Source organism: Podarcis filfolensis (assembly GCF_964270895.1).
Source record: "Podarcis filfolensis genome assembly, chromosome: 10".
NCBI lineage: Eukaryota > Metazoa > Chordata > Lepidosauria > Squamata > Lacertidae > Podarcis > Podarcis filfolensis.
Window position 1 is genome coordinate 20526441 of NC_139612.1, and position 15255 is coordinate 20541695.

The following is a 15255-nucleotide window of genomic DNA, read 5'->3' on the forward strand; positions in this document are numbered from 1 at the left end:
GCCAAGCTCACCTCAGAGCCCCACACTAGGCCAACACATTCAATGCCGGGGATCAATGGCGATGGTAGAGCCCTGAAAGAACAATCTTCCCGGATTAATAATGCCACCCCTCCCCCCCGGCCCACAGTCCGTGACTGGTGGAGGACGGAGAAACCCGGAGGTGCCATCTCTCGTAAGGTAACAGTTTCCGCTTCGCGCACCCAGGTCTCCGTCACACAAGCCAGATCGACTCCCTGCAAGGTAAAGATATCTCGCAGGGTGGCGGTTTTGTTGCCTATAGACCTGGCATTGCACAACACCAGTGACGGAGGTGAGTAATCCTTGCTCACCCTACCCTCGTCCCTCGGGATGGGGCGCAGATTGGAAGGGGTACGAGCATATCCGTATCTCGATCCCCTTCGCCTATAACATCTGCCCCCACCGCCATACCTCCCTCGCCCCTCCACGGTAGCAATCCCAAGCCTCATACTTGCCTCCATTTACAAAATAGAAAAACAAAACAACCAAAAACAATTATACCCAAACAAAACCAACCCCCACCCCACTCAATATCCAACCCCAAACCAAAACAAAACGGAACAAAACAAAAATGCATAGATAAAAACCACCATTCACGGTGGTACAACAGAGTAAACAGTAAAAACACCTTAAAATATATAAAAACATCTTTAACATTTGCTGCAGCAGCACCAGTGTCCTTAAAGCTGTCACAGAGGTGAGTCTGGGCCCCGCCCCCTAGGCCAGATGGAATTAGCCTGAGGAGGGAGCGGCCTTTCCCCACACTCACGGTGCAGCAGCAACAACAACCCAGAAGCCTTTCTCTTGGGAATTATAGGGACAAAACTACCTAAATTGTATAGAAACTTATTCATGTACGTGACTACACTGGCAAGAATGTTACTTGCCCCAAAATGGAAAGAAGCAGAAGTCCCAGCAAAGGAAGAATGCATACAAAAACTTATGGAATACGCAGAAATGGAGAACCTTACCGGAAGAATAAGAAATCAAGATAGCAAACTTTTTATAAAATAATGGCAATGGTTTATTGACTATTTACAAATAAATGGCAAACAAAAACATTGGCAAGATTTTTGTAATAACCTGCAGCTTCATAAGAGTACAGTGGTACCTCGGGTTACATACGCTTCAGGATACATATGCTTCAGGTTACACACTCTGCTAACCCAGAAATAGTGCTTCAGGTTAAGAACTTTGCTTCAGGATAAGAACAGAAATCGGGCTCTGGCGGCGCGGCAGCAGCAGGAGGCCCCATTAGGTAAAGTGGTGCTTCAGGTTAAGAACAGTTTCAGGTTAAGAACGGACCTCCGGAACGAATTAAGTACTTAACCCGAGATACCACTGTAATTTGTATATTGTGAATGGTCAACATTCTCAGCAGACACAATGTCCCAGAGAGTGGGCCAGAAATGTATTTTATTGCACATTTAGATTCCCTCCTCTTACATACAGTGAGACATTGTAATACAGGCTCAGTAGATTATCAGTCAGCGCCATGATTCAAAAACGCGATGACACCCGCGGCACACCACACACACGACACAACCCTTCCTATGCCAGGTGGGAAGCAGCACCTTGCATGCCTCGTTTTAAAAAAATAGATTTATACTTTCCTAGTTTATACATTTTACTAATTTTACAATCATTTTGACATTTCAAAGCTTCCTTCCCCCTCTTTCTGCAGTTCCTTAAATTTATTTTTAATATCTTCTGCATATCTAAATTAACTTAATTTGCTCATTTATTCATCTATGCTAAATATATATTCTTATGAAACTGCAGGTTATTACAACAATCCTGCCAATGTTCTTAACTGTTTACAATTTATCTGTAAATATTCAATAAACCGTTTCTATTCTTTTATTAAAAAATTGTTATCTTGATTTCTTATTTTTCTGGTTTTGCCATTTCTGCATATTCCATCAGTTTTTGTATCCATTCTTCCTTTGCTGGGACTTCTGCTTCTTTCCATTTTGGGGCAAGTAACATTCTTGCCAGTGTAGTCACGTACATGAATAAGTTTCTATACAATTTAGGTAGTTCTGTCCCTATAATTCCCAAAAGAAAAGCTTTTGGTTGGTTTTTTTTACAAAGGTTATTTTAAACATCCTTTTAATTTCATTATATATCATTTCCCAGTAAGCCTTAACCTTACTACAAGACCACCACATATGATAAAAAGAACTTTCTTTCTCTTTACATTTCCAACACTTATTTGATTTAGATTTATACATTTTTTGCCAATTTACCCGGTGTTAGATGCCATCAATATATCATTTTCATATCATTTTCTCTTAGACCATAAAGGTAAAAAGGTAAAGGACCCCTGACAGTTAAGTCCAGTTGCGAACGACTCTGGGGTTGCGGCGCTCATCTCGCTTTACTGGCTGAGGGAGCCGACGTTTGTCCACAGACAGTTTTTCTGGGTCATGTGGCCAGCATGACTAAGCTGCTTCTGGTGAAACCAGAGCAGCACACGGAAATGCCGTTTACCTTCCCGCCGGAGTGGTACCTATTTATCTACTTGCACTTTGACGTGCTTTCGAATTGCTAGGTTGGCAGGAGCAGGGACCCCGTCATGGGGATTTGAACAGCCAACCTTCCGATCTGCAAGCCCAAGGCTCAGTGGTTTACACCACAGTGCCACCCACGTCCCTTATAAAGGTAAAAAGGTAAAGGACCCCTGACAGTTAAGTCCAGTCGCGAATGACTCTGTATAACATGCTGTAAATTCCACAATCATTCCCATTCTTCCATGTCTATATTATGACCAATGTCTACTGCCCAATGTATCATTGGGGATTTTACTTGCTCATCCTTTGTCTCCCATTCCAATAATAATAATAATAATAATAATGATGATGATGATGATGATGATGATGCCTCCTAGGACTTGGCAAGAGAAGGCAGCATAAAAAAATATGGCGGCACAAAATGGAGTCTCCACTTTTACTCCCCTTCCCTAAGAGATATCATACTAAAGTGTGGAGTATCTTTTGGCTTTCACAACTTATGAAGCAATTTCTTCTAAAGTAAGGCCGAATGAGATTATTGTTTTTCTTTTACCACAGCCTGATTAAATTTGGCGAGGAGACGAGGGATCAGATTCAAATTCTCTGAAATTATACGGCCTTAAGCTTCCAGTTGTCGATCTCCGTTATATATAATTAGGCCAAGGGGATTTAAAATTACTGACATTTGCACTTGGTTAACAACACCAGCGTTTCCAGCATGGCAGTTCGGGTTTTTTTTTTGTGATTTTCTTTTTTCAGTGGAAGTCGTAAGTAATGCTTTTGCAGCTATAATGTGGCTTTAGAAAGGGAGCCTCACTTTTAAATGTGTAAAAAAATTCACGACACATTACAAATCAGGGTCTGGCTGTTTCAAGCTGGAGTTTAAAAATACATTTCCAGAGGCTAAGTTCTTATGCACAGAAAGCACAATAGAAAACTGTTTAATTCCCATTGCATTTGGGAATTAAAGAGAACAACACTCCAACTTCATTTTAAAATTGCTCCTGCCTTTTGTATAATCTTATCAAAGTGTGAAATATCAAAGCTATAAAACCATCAGTTTAATAGGGATTTTAAAAATCTGTATAAATGCAAGCTTAAATTTTTTCTGGAAACTAATCCCTATGAATTTCTTAGGGTTTTTTTTTTCTTTTTTAAAAAATAAAGGATTCCCACTCCCCACTCCCAAAAGCAATATCAATACAGCTTGGCTATACATGCCTTATAATCAGAAAATTACTATCATTTGCTGCTTCAGTAAACAGAAAGCAAATAGCAACACAATGGAGTTTTCATATCAGATAACAGACATGAACGTACCAGCTGCTCCTTTTGCTGATTATAATTATCTGTATTCCACAACATTTTTTTATCTTTTGGTTTCAATTTACTTGTACTGCTGGGATAGCTCAGTCGGTAGAGCACGAGGCTCTCAATCACAGGGTTATGGGTTTGAGCCCCACATTGAGCCCCACGTTGGGCAAGAGGTTCCTGCACTACCGGGGATTGGACTAGATGAGCCTCGTGGTTCCTTTCAATTCCATGTTTCTACTTTTTTCTCCTTTCTAGGTCTCACTGCTTACCAGTATGCGGCTTTTTTTTTGTTTTTTTAAAATAACTTTTATTCAAAATTAAAACAAAACATATTATCCAGAAACATATCACCCTTATTCCCCCCCCCATCCCCACCCCCCAACTTCCCTCAGTTCCAGTCTTTGATTTCTCTAAAAATGCTGTTTTCTGCATGTTACACAGTTGTATAGATCCTCAAACTATTTAGCTGATTATTATCAATAAAAAGTTTGTGAACGTTTATTTAAAACCAGCCAAGGAGTCCAGTTCGCTTTGTTGTATCTTCAAATACTTTGTAAAGGGTTCCCACTCTTCTTTAAAGTTACAGTTATCCTTGTCCCGTAGCTTGTATGTCAGTTTTGCCAGTTCTGCACAGTCCATCAATTTTTCTTGCCATTATTCTTTGGTTGGGGTTTCTTCAGTCTTCCATCCTTGTGCTACCAGAACTCTCGCGGCCGTTGTCGCATACATGAAGATGTTTTTCAACTTTTTTGGCAGATCTTTCCCTATAATCCCTAATAAAAATGCTTCAGGTTTTTTAACAAATGTTAAATGGAACATTTTCTTCAATTCGTTGTATATCATTTCCCATTTTTTTTAAATTACCTTACAATCCCACCACATATGATAAAATGTCCCCTCCTTTTCCTTACACTTCCAACATATATTTGAACTAGTTTTGTACATTTTCCCCAACTACACTGGTGTCGTGTACCATCCGTACATCATCTTCATGTAATTAATATACGGCTTTTTATATCGTCATTTGCCTGCCTCTTATGCCTTTTGAATCAGGACTAAGGCAGCAATCCTAATCCTATTTACTTGGGTGTAAACGTAACTGAATTCAATTGGACTTCACTGAACTTTGTGGGAATTACTTCCATTTAAAAATGCCTAAGATTTAACACTGTTGTAGTTAAGCAGTTATACAAGTTGTTAGGGAAATCTTAATTCTATCCTCCAGATATTGTGGATTACAACTCCCATCAACCCTGACCAATGACCATGCTGGGAATGATGGGAATAGTCCAAAACATCTGGAAGCTACCTCTGGATATATATTTGCCTGTGTCTTATGCATATTTACTTGGGAATAAGTCCCATTGAACTCTGTGGATTTTTGAGTAAATATACATAAGTTCAAGCAGCAAATAACATAGCTGGGGTTTTTTTGCTCTAACTCAAACCATGTGATGTATTTGTGTTGCAATGTTCTTGGCGAGCTTTAAGGTGGATCAATTTCCTTTTTCCAATAATTGTGAAGTATCGGGCGTGCTGCGATATCCTTTAAATAAGAGTATTTAAACATTTCCCCAAAGAAAGAAAGCTGATTGTATTGCTGCATCTTTAAATCTTGTTCCTAAAAGCATTGCAGAAAAGCGTTGGAAAGCATTTTTGCATGGCAGGGGATCAGAATGGAGAATTTTAGTTGTACATGTTAAATTTGATGTGTTTTAAAATAAATTTAAAGTGTGTGTGTGTGTTTAAATTAAACAAGACTGTTACCTTCTCCAATCCTTGGTGATTCGAGGTGATTATAAATGGAATCAAAAAATCCGCCATAGACATAAGAAAGAATGGACATCTGGAGGCTAATATGTGATTCAGGTCAGCTTTGTATCTTACAAATAGTTGTGTCTTTGACCATTTATGCCACTTTGCTTGGCTGGAAGACACTCATAACTTGAGCTGGAGCTGATCTACATGCATATGCCAGCTGATGACTCTGGACCAACTTTTGAATAAAGAAGAATTACAAGTGGAATTTGGCTTAGCAAAGACAGCTAATTGTCAGTTTCTCAACTTAAGCGCCTCACATCCATGTTGGAGACCTGCTAACAGGGCAGCATCTGCTGCACCAAAACTCCTTGGAAGATCTGCTTGGGTTCCCTGGCCTGCCAAAGCCAGTGTCCTCTTTATACAGCTGCTTCTTACACAGCTTTAGGTAGTGAATATATCATACCTTTCTGAAGAGTGAAATGAATAGTTGGAATGCTTCGTTCAACCGAAGCCCTGGCCCAGAGCATTCTTGTCTATCGAAAGATCCTCCTTTGATCCGATCGTATGTCTTATGCAACGAAAATGAATGTTGACATATCGGACACCACAGAGGCTCCACCACAAATTATTTTTGTCCTTGATGTGTTGGAGATGTGGGGGCAGAAATTAGGGTCACGTGGAGTTGTGGAATTGCCCACTGCACACCTCCTTTGAGATCCAGCTCTGAGGGCCTTCTGGTGGTTCCCTCATGGAGAGAAGTGAAAATACAGGGATTCAGGCAGAGTGCCTTCTCAGCAGTGGCGCCCACCCTGTGGAACGCCCTCCCATCAGATGTCGAGGAGATAAAGAACTACAGTGGTACCTCAGGTTACATACGCTTCAGGTTACAGACTCTGCTAACCCAGAAATAGTACCTCAGGTTAATAACTTTGCTTCAGAAATCGTGCTCCGGTGGAGCGGCAGCAGCAGGAGGCCCCATTAGCTAAAGTGGTGCTTCAGGTTAAGAACAGTTTCAGGTTAAGAACGGACCTCCGGAATGAATTAAGTACTTAACCCGAGGTAACACTTTACGCAACTTTCAGAAGACATCTGAAGGCAGCCCTGTATTGGAAAGTTTTAAATGTTTGATGTTTTATTATGCTTTTATATATGTTGGAAGCCGCCTAGAGTGGCTGGGGCAACCCAGTCAGATGAGTGGGGTCCAAATAAATTGTTGTTGTTGCTGCTGTTATATTGGGGTGAAATCTTGGTAGTTATCTTAGTCTTGGAAACCTTACTGTATTTCAAAGATATACATGCATTGCTGATTGCTATTTGGACTTTACTACCAAGTCATGCATACACCAGGGTCAGCCAAAGGCATATTGCTTCCACAATGGAAAGACAAGTCATTGCTTTGCACAGAATTAAGGATTTGCACTATCCTTATCTGAGCTGCCAATATAATGACGTGAGCATAAAGAAAAGAAATGTGAGAACATTTGGACTGTTTCCCCCCATGAGATTTATGCATCCCATTTGGCAGTAGAGTATATATGTGTCATTTGACAATGAAGGGACTCCAAGGTTGATCTCAAAGCCTGGGTAAATATATGAAGGAAGGAGAAATGCTTTAGCTAACCTGCATATATATATATATATACTGTTTTACAATGTAAAGTACTCATTTTTATATCCTTAAGATATCAATGACTTCCCTTCTTCTCTTTCCATAGTTCATTTTACATATCACAAATCCCTTCATATTTTACAGAAACTATACCATTCAGTGTTCCATTATTACATCCATCATAACTTATTTATACTGTTGAATTTATCTTAATGCTGCCAGCGTTTTCAGCTGTACACAGTTATTTCCCATATATTCAATAAACATTTTCCAATTTTCTCTAAACATATGTTCTTCTTGTTCTCTTATTCTATATGATAAGTCTTCAAGTTGTCCATATTCTGTCAACTTAAGTTGCCACTCTTCTTTGGTCGGGACCTCGCTCGTTTTCCATTTTGGGGCTAACAAAACACGAGCCGCAGTAGTGGCATACATTAATAACCTATTTCGACACCTGGGAGTTTAAGTCTGAATTATCCCCAACAGAAAGGATTCTGGTTTTGGGGGGAAAGTAACCTGCAATTTGAACACTGCAGGACAGATGTACACATACAGAGATCATTCAGATGCTGGGGTAGTTGGAGGATAATGGTGCAACCTTTTAAGAACTCTACATTTCAGGGTCCAACTAGTTATTTACATGTTTGAATGTACATTCACAGCAATAATGCCATGTAAAACCATCATGCCAAGGAAAAGTATGTTTGCTTCAGTTCCTGGCAAGACTAGTCTACCCATGAAGCACCTCAGATGGCAGAAGCCCAGAGGCAGCACCCGCATCATCACCCAACATGCCCTGCCACTTCCATCACTAGCGGAAAAGCTGCGTCGGCCCCGGTGCTGATTTCCAGTGAGATCTCACTGAAATGTCAAGGCGTGCTGAAGATCTTGCGAAATTTCCAGTGAGATCTCACCGGGAATTGGTACGGATGCCAGAGCTGCTTCTCTGCTGGTGCCAGCAGTGCAGTGTCATAAAACCGTTGTTGTTGTTTAGTCATTTAGTCGTGTCCAACTCTTCGTGACCCCATGGACCAGAGCACGCCAGGCACTCCTGTCTTCCACGGCCTCCCACAGCTTGGTCAAACTCATGTTCGTAGATTTGAGAACACTGTCCAATCATCTCGTCCTCTGTGATCCCCTTCTCCTTGTGCCCTCAATCTTTCTCAACATCAGGGTCTTTTCCAGGGAGTCTTCTCTTCTTATGAGGTGGCCAAAGGATTGGAGCCTCAGCTTCATGATCTGTCCTTCTATTGAGCACTCAGGGCTGATTTCCTTCAGAATGGCTAGGTTTGATCTTCTTGCGGTCCATGGGACTCTCAAGAGTCTCCTCCAGCACCATAATTCAAAAGCATCAATTCTTTAGCGATCAGCCTTCTTTATGGTCCAGCTCTCACTTCCATACATCACTACTGGGAAAACCATAGCTTTAACTATACGGACCTTTGTCGACAAGGTGATGTCTCTGCTTTTTAAGATGAAAAACAGGAAGGGACAACCACGAGCGTCATGTAGTTCAACCCCCAGCAAGGCAGTAATTTTTTGCCCAACATGGGTTTCAGACCCACAACCCTGAGATTAAAAGTCTTGTGCTCTACCAGCTGAGCTAGGAAGAGTCATGCCGGTGGAGGTGAGCCGTCTGGCAGTGGCGCAGCAGAGCGGGGCATCGCTACTCGTTTGGCTCAAGTGGCGAAACAGGACACACTGCCCCTGGTTCCTGCAGTGCAAATTTTCCGTCATAGCAGATAAACAGCACTCTCTCCTTGCCATTCCAAAATTACCTCTTTGTACAGAATACTCTGGGCATCCAGCTAGGCACCCAATGGATCCATTGCGAACAGTTTTTCATGGCTTCCCTACCCTTTCTGCCCCTTTGATCTTCCCCACAACTTACTGATCATAGCTCTTAGTTGAGCTAGGCTAGATTGGTTTGGAATTCATGGCTGCTTCCATACTGGGGCTAGATTAGGTCCCAGGACTGGAGGAAGTCCTTTAACTGATGGTTAGTGGTGTGCGGTGAAATTTTTCGTAGGGGAACAGTTACTGTAGTTAGGGCCAAGAGATGCCATCTTGCAATGGCGATTGAGGGGCTGATATTGCGTGCCTTGGCAGAAGCTTGTTGGGCCTTTGGGAAGGTAGTGTAGGGCTCTTTGACCTGTCAGAGCATCGTGCCTCCCTCCCTAAGTCAGGCAGAAGCTTCCTGGGGCTTTGAGAAGGAGGCACCAGGCTTTAATACTTTAATACTCCAATTTGCCAGGAACATTTAGGAGACTACCCTAGTTCCCGTGGTCCACATGTCACTGGTTCTGAATTCCTTACATGGCATTCACCACAACTCCCTTGATGCAATGGGAAGTATTCCTCCAATTTGGTTCTGAAGTTCAAACCGACGAATCACAGCGATTGACTCGGTTTAGCTCTCCTTTTTTGAGCTACGTAGTCCAAACTAAGTTGCTTCCAGGTGACAGAACACCAAAGGCATCAGTCATACTTTCCCGATTCGACATAGCCTTCCGTACATCTAGGACACGTTCGGCAGGGCGGTGCCGAGATAAGTTCAAAGAAATTCATCAGAGCCATTTAACCAGGAATTACTTCAGCAACTCCTTTAAATCTATCTTTGTCTATAAAGCACAGCGATCTCCCCTTTGATCCTGTAAAGATAGAACCCAAGTACGCTATACATAGCACTGTGATGCAAGCTGAGGAGACGGTTGAAAGCGAAGCATGCCACAGAGTTATACAAAGCATCCAAACACTGCAGGAATGAGATCGAAGGCTCATGATAAACAATATACTCCTAGCAGGCTTATCATTTCATTATGGTTCAGCTCGGGGGAAATCTTGGCCTTAAAAAGGCACCAAGTCAATAGAAAGAACTAAAGTGATCAGAGGCAAGGCCGGAGGACCAGAGGGTTTAAAAGCCAAAGTGCAGACATTCAAAGAACTGGCTCAAGTGCATCTTTTCCATGACTGTCATTTTCCAGGTCTTCCCTTTCCCACGTCAAAGTTTCCTCCAGGGAGGCTCCCTTAAGCTTTTGGTATACTGAAATTCCTGAAAGAGAGATAAGAGATTAGCAAGAAAGGAAAATGCGGAGAATTTTCTTTGCTGAGTAATGATGGTGAGTATACAAGGGAAAAGGCAGGAGCCACTCATCGCTAGTTCTGTTTTCCGAGGCAAAACAACCCAAAAGTAAAATATGTTTTCCAAATTGAAATTTGCATGGTTCCGTGTGTACGCCCAGCTGTTCACATCACTCCAGCCTAGAGATTCTAGCGCTCTTCAGGCATTCATTACACTTGAGGCAGGGCGGAGAGGAAGAGAGTGCAAACTCATCTGCTTCCCAAGGCAAAAAAAAAAGGGGGGGGATTGTAATTGAGAAAAGAGAATTTGAAGCAGAAGAGTTGGTAGATTCACAGAGAGTGCCCTTTCGTACCAAGGACTTCAAGCCCAAGTCCCTGGTGGGAAGAGAGGCTGCAGCAGGAACTGAGACACAGATTGTCGGTTCTCTCCAGGAACCCTGGCATTTGCAGTGAAGTCTTGGTCCCCTATGAGGAAAGATGTCTCCGTGGGATTGCACTCAATGCTTCTGCCACTGTGCCCCCTTCTCCTTCCTCAAGGAAAGTGTCTTCGCCCTGGGAAAGAGAGAGGGGGAGAAGGAAGCAGCTGATAACAGGAAATGTTCACAGCACTGGTACATGCAGAATCAGCATGGCACAGGTACCCGGCAAACAGCGCCCGCTTCAGTTCTGCTTACAATCTGAGCAGGGGTGCTCAGCTCTGCAACTAACTCCCTGCTTGCATTCTCACAGTAACTCTAATGCATATGTGGTTAGACTCCAGATGAGGTTGAGCTCTATAACTTCCGTCAGCCACAGGCATCATGGTCAGGGATGATGGGAGTTGGACAGCCCTAGTGTGGGATGTGGGTGGGGCTGTGGTCTAAACCACTGAGCCTCTTGGGCTTGCTGATTAGAAGGTCAGCGGTTCAAATCCTCATGACGGGGTGAGCTCCCGTTGCTCTGTCCCAGCTCCTGCCAGCCTAGTAGTTTGAAAGCACGCCGGTGCAAGTAGATAAATAGGTACTGCTGCGGCGGGAAGGTAAACGATGTTTCCGTGTGCTCTGGGTTCCGTCACGGTGTCCCGTTGCACCAGAAGCAGTTTAGTCATGCTGGCCACATAACCCAGAAAGCTGTCTGTGGACAAACGCCAGCTCCCTTGGCCTGAAAGCAAGATGAGCACAGCAATCCCTTAGTTACCTTTGACTGGGCTTAACCGTCCAGGGGTCCTTTACCCGCCCCTTTTTTTAAGCTTTAGTGTGTGAGCTGTAGACTAACTCTTCTCTGCTTCTTCTATCTGGGATCCAGATTCCCAGTTAACCCCATGCTTGTTCCGTGGGGAGTTTCCTGACATCAAGCATGCAGGAGTTGGGTCCCCAGACCGAAGATAAATATTTAGAGCTACCCCTGCAGCAAATATAATAAACACAAACATCGGCAGTGTTAGAGCACACATTATATTTTCTCTTTTCAATCACTTTGATTTTAAATTGTTTCAAAATAATTTTAAAGCTGTTGTTGGCATCCATCTGTCCCGAGAGACAGTGGAGTTTGCCTCTGGGTTAGCAGCACTGAAGTGACCTCCCTAGGGCCCAAGCCTGTGCAGTTTGTATGGAGGTCCTAAGCCGCCCCGATGACAAGATGACTTCCAGTCTCACTGATGTGGTCCAAAGGAAAATAGAGCTGTTATGTACTAAGCCTGGATCCTAGAACAATAGGCAAGTAGGATCCTCGAATGCAACAACTGACTGGCTTGCAGGAAAAGACCAATCAGGCTCCAGGAGGAAGTTAATCAGCCTATTAGGCTGGTAGGATTATAGAACGCAACAACTGATTGGCCTGCAGGAAAAGACCAATCAGGCTACAGGAGGGAAGCAGAATCAGCCAATCAGATGGGACTCATTGTGTAAATAATGTATATAAAAGCCTGAGGTTTGGGGGGCAATTCAATCACTGTTTTACAAGCTGCAATAAAGAGCATGAAATCACTACAGGACTCCGAGTATATTTCAAGAGCGATACCTTTGGCACCAGCTTGGCTGTAAGAGTTGCCGGAAGGAGGCGTATAATACTCATAAACACTCTGCTGTGAAGTGCCATGCCAACATAGAAGTTCCATAAGAATAACCAAAAGGTCCTGGGTTGACCCCCTTCTCGGCCTCACTGATGTGGTCCAACCACCTTAGAACTCCACTCCAGTTTTGTGGAGGGTTTATTCATTTATAACTGGTACCCCCCCTTTTAAAAGTACTTATTTTCCTCTGGTGTGTTTTCAGCTTGTTTCCAAACAGAGCATAATTGAAAAGGACTTTCAGAATTTTCAGAATGGCTAACACTTCCGGTTACACTACATTGCTTTACTTCCATGGGAACGTTCTCCCTGATTCTTTTCCATTTTCAGTGTCATGGAAATTTCACGGAAGTTGACAGTCCAGCAGAAAGAAGCGCTCCTCGGGGACTGTTCATTAAGGCTGCAGAGCCTGCCAAACACTCATATGTCAAGGCTGCCTTCTTGCCAGAAGTGCTTGCTCATGCTTTGTGTCCAATGCATGCTCCGCAATCCATCACTTAAACGAGGGAGAAATAATAGAAAGATCACGAATCACATTCTCACCTCTTTTAGACTGAGGCTCTGCACACACTCAGTGGGGCTCGCTTCTGAGTAGATGTAAAAGGTAAAATGCAAAGGACCCCTGGATGGTTAAAGGTGACTATGGGGTTGTGGCGCTCATTTCGCTTCATACCGAGGGAGCCTGCCTTTGTCCACAGACAGCTTTTAGGGTCATGTGGCCAGCAGGACTAAACTGCTTCTGGCACAGCGGGACACCGTGACAAGTGCCAGAGCTCATGGAAATGCTGTTTACCTTCCTGCTGCAGCCATACCTATTTATCTACTTGCACTGGCGTGCTTTCGAACTGCTAGGTTGGCAGGAGCTGGGACAGAGCAACGGGAGCTCACCCCGTCATGTGGATTCGAACTGCCAACCTTCCGATCTGCAAGCCCAAGAGGCTCAGTGGTTTAGACCACAGCGCCACCCTCTTATAGTATAGGATATAGAGGATTGTATATATAGTATAGGATTATATATAGTATAGTATATATAGGAAATATATAGGATTGCACTGTGTATGTGTATCCAAAGCTTCAGGATATTCAACAATAATGTTTAAATGCTCGTGACCCTGCTTAAAAACATATACAAAATCAAATGCAGGATTTCAATGCCATCAAGGTGGTTTCAAAAAGATCCCTTTTCGGGAAATACCGGAGCAAATGTGGCCCGACTCCACTGGCTGCCAATTAGGTTCCGGGCTCAACTCAAAGTGCTGGTTTAATAATAATAATAATAATAATAATAATAATAATAATAATAGTTGTTATTATTATTTTATTTCATTTATACCTTGCCCATCTGGCTGGGTCGGCCCAGCTACTCTGGGTAGCTTCCAACACATATAAAAATATAATAAGAACCCCAAACATTAAAAGCTTCCTGATACAGGGTTGTCTTCAGATGTCTTCTAAAAGCTATGTAGTCTTTGAACTATAAAGCCTTAAACAGCTCTGGGTTGTAATACCTCATGGATCGCCTCTCCCCATATGAACTGACCCAGACCCTGCAATCATCACCTGAGGCCCTTCCTTGTGTGCCCCAGCCCCTCCATGAGAGGTCCAGAGGGTGGCAACACAAGAAACCACCCTGTGGTCCTAGGATGAAGAGTGGTATAGAAATTTAACAAATAACAAGAATGATAAAATAGATGGAGAAAGGCAAAAGAAGCTTGATCTCCTGTATTCTAGTTATTATAGTTTTGTTGATGCGAGAAGACATAAAACGAATATAAAGCTTTACCGCGTTATCAACTCTTTAGAATAAGCATAATAAAATCTTACTGCTGATGACGCACGCGGTAGAAGGCGGGGAATGGGCCTGAATCTGCAACCATTCCTCCCATCTGCATCATATTTGCACTGAATAGTATATGCATGCGTATGTGTCATGCATAAATTAGTATTTGCATGCAAGGTGTATAGGAAACTTAAGGTGCCTGCAGTGACAATTGCTTTATTGACAAATATACAAGCAGAGAGAAAGTGGAAGCAGAAGTCAGAAGGTATCCCAACAGGACAGCCATTCGGCATTTCTGATATCCTTCAAGCTAAGGGTGTTATCTTCTACCAGCTTTCTGGCCCTCTCCCTCGGAAAGACTAGATCTGTATTGATCAGGAGACAATGACCTAACCCTTAACTGACCATATCGGACTTGTTATTCTGTTAGAAAGCAGAACACTGTTTAAGAAGGAGGATCTCTTCCAGGGCATTCTGCTGGTGCTCATCTTTTTGCTAATATATTTTCTCTGCAATCGAAGAGTTCATAACTTACTGAAAGAACCCCAAAGTGTGGGAAAATAAGAAAAGCTATTTATGGTGCATAATCCTTGCATGCTTAATTAAAATTAGCAAAACATTTTATGTATGCACACTACTGTACTGCATACTACTACAGAAGTGTTTTTGTGTTGTTTTGTGTGTGTGTGTGAATTGGAAAATCATGTTTCGTTGGCGTTTTTGTTAAAAAAAAGCTCAACCTTGTAAGAAAGGCTGCACAACCGAAAAAAGAGGCAAGGCATGTAAATCAAGATTTATTTATTTTTTAAACTTTTTTCAAAGAAAGGCATTCATAATCCTATACATGTCCACTCAGTAGTGGACATGACCTCTGTCATCCCCTTCTCCTTGTGCCCTCCATCTTTCCCAACATCAGGGTCTTTTCCAGGGAGTCTTCTCTTCTCATGAGGTGGCCAAAGTATTGGAGCCTCAGCTTCAAGATCTGTCCTTCCAGTGAGCACTCAGGGCTGATTTCCTTACCCAATATGTAGCAATGGAGATTTATGTTACTGCTTTATGAATGAATTTTGGGGTCTCTCTAAAAGAATGTCAACAATTTAGGGTGTTTCCTAAGAAATATGGCATCGCATCG

At 42.7% G+C, this 15255-nt stretch overlaps 1 long non-coding RNA gene across 1 annotated transcript; it reads right to left on the bottom strand.

Moving 5' to 3' along the window:
• Positions 1 to 1643: 1643 nt before the first annotated feature.
• Positions 1644 to 3907, bottom strand: LOC310743998. Its single transcript, XR_014539321.1, has 2 exons — positions 3852 to 3907; positions 1644 to 2066 (listed from the first exon to the last, which is right to left on the bottom strand). It is a non-coding gene; the product is annotated as an uncharacterized lncRNA (long non-coding RNA).
• Positions 3908 to 15255: the final 11348 nt, after the last annotated feature.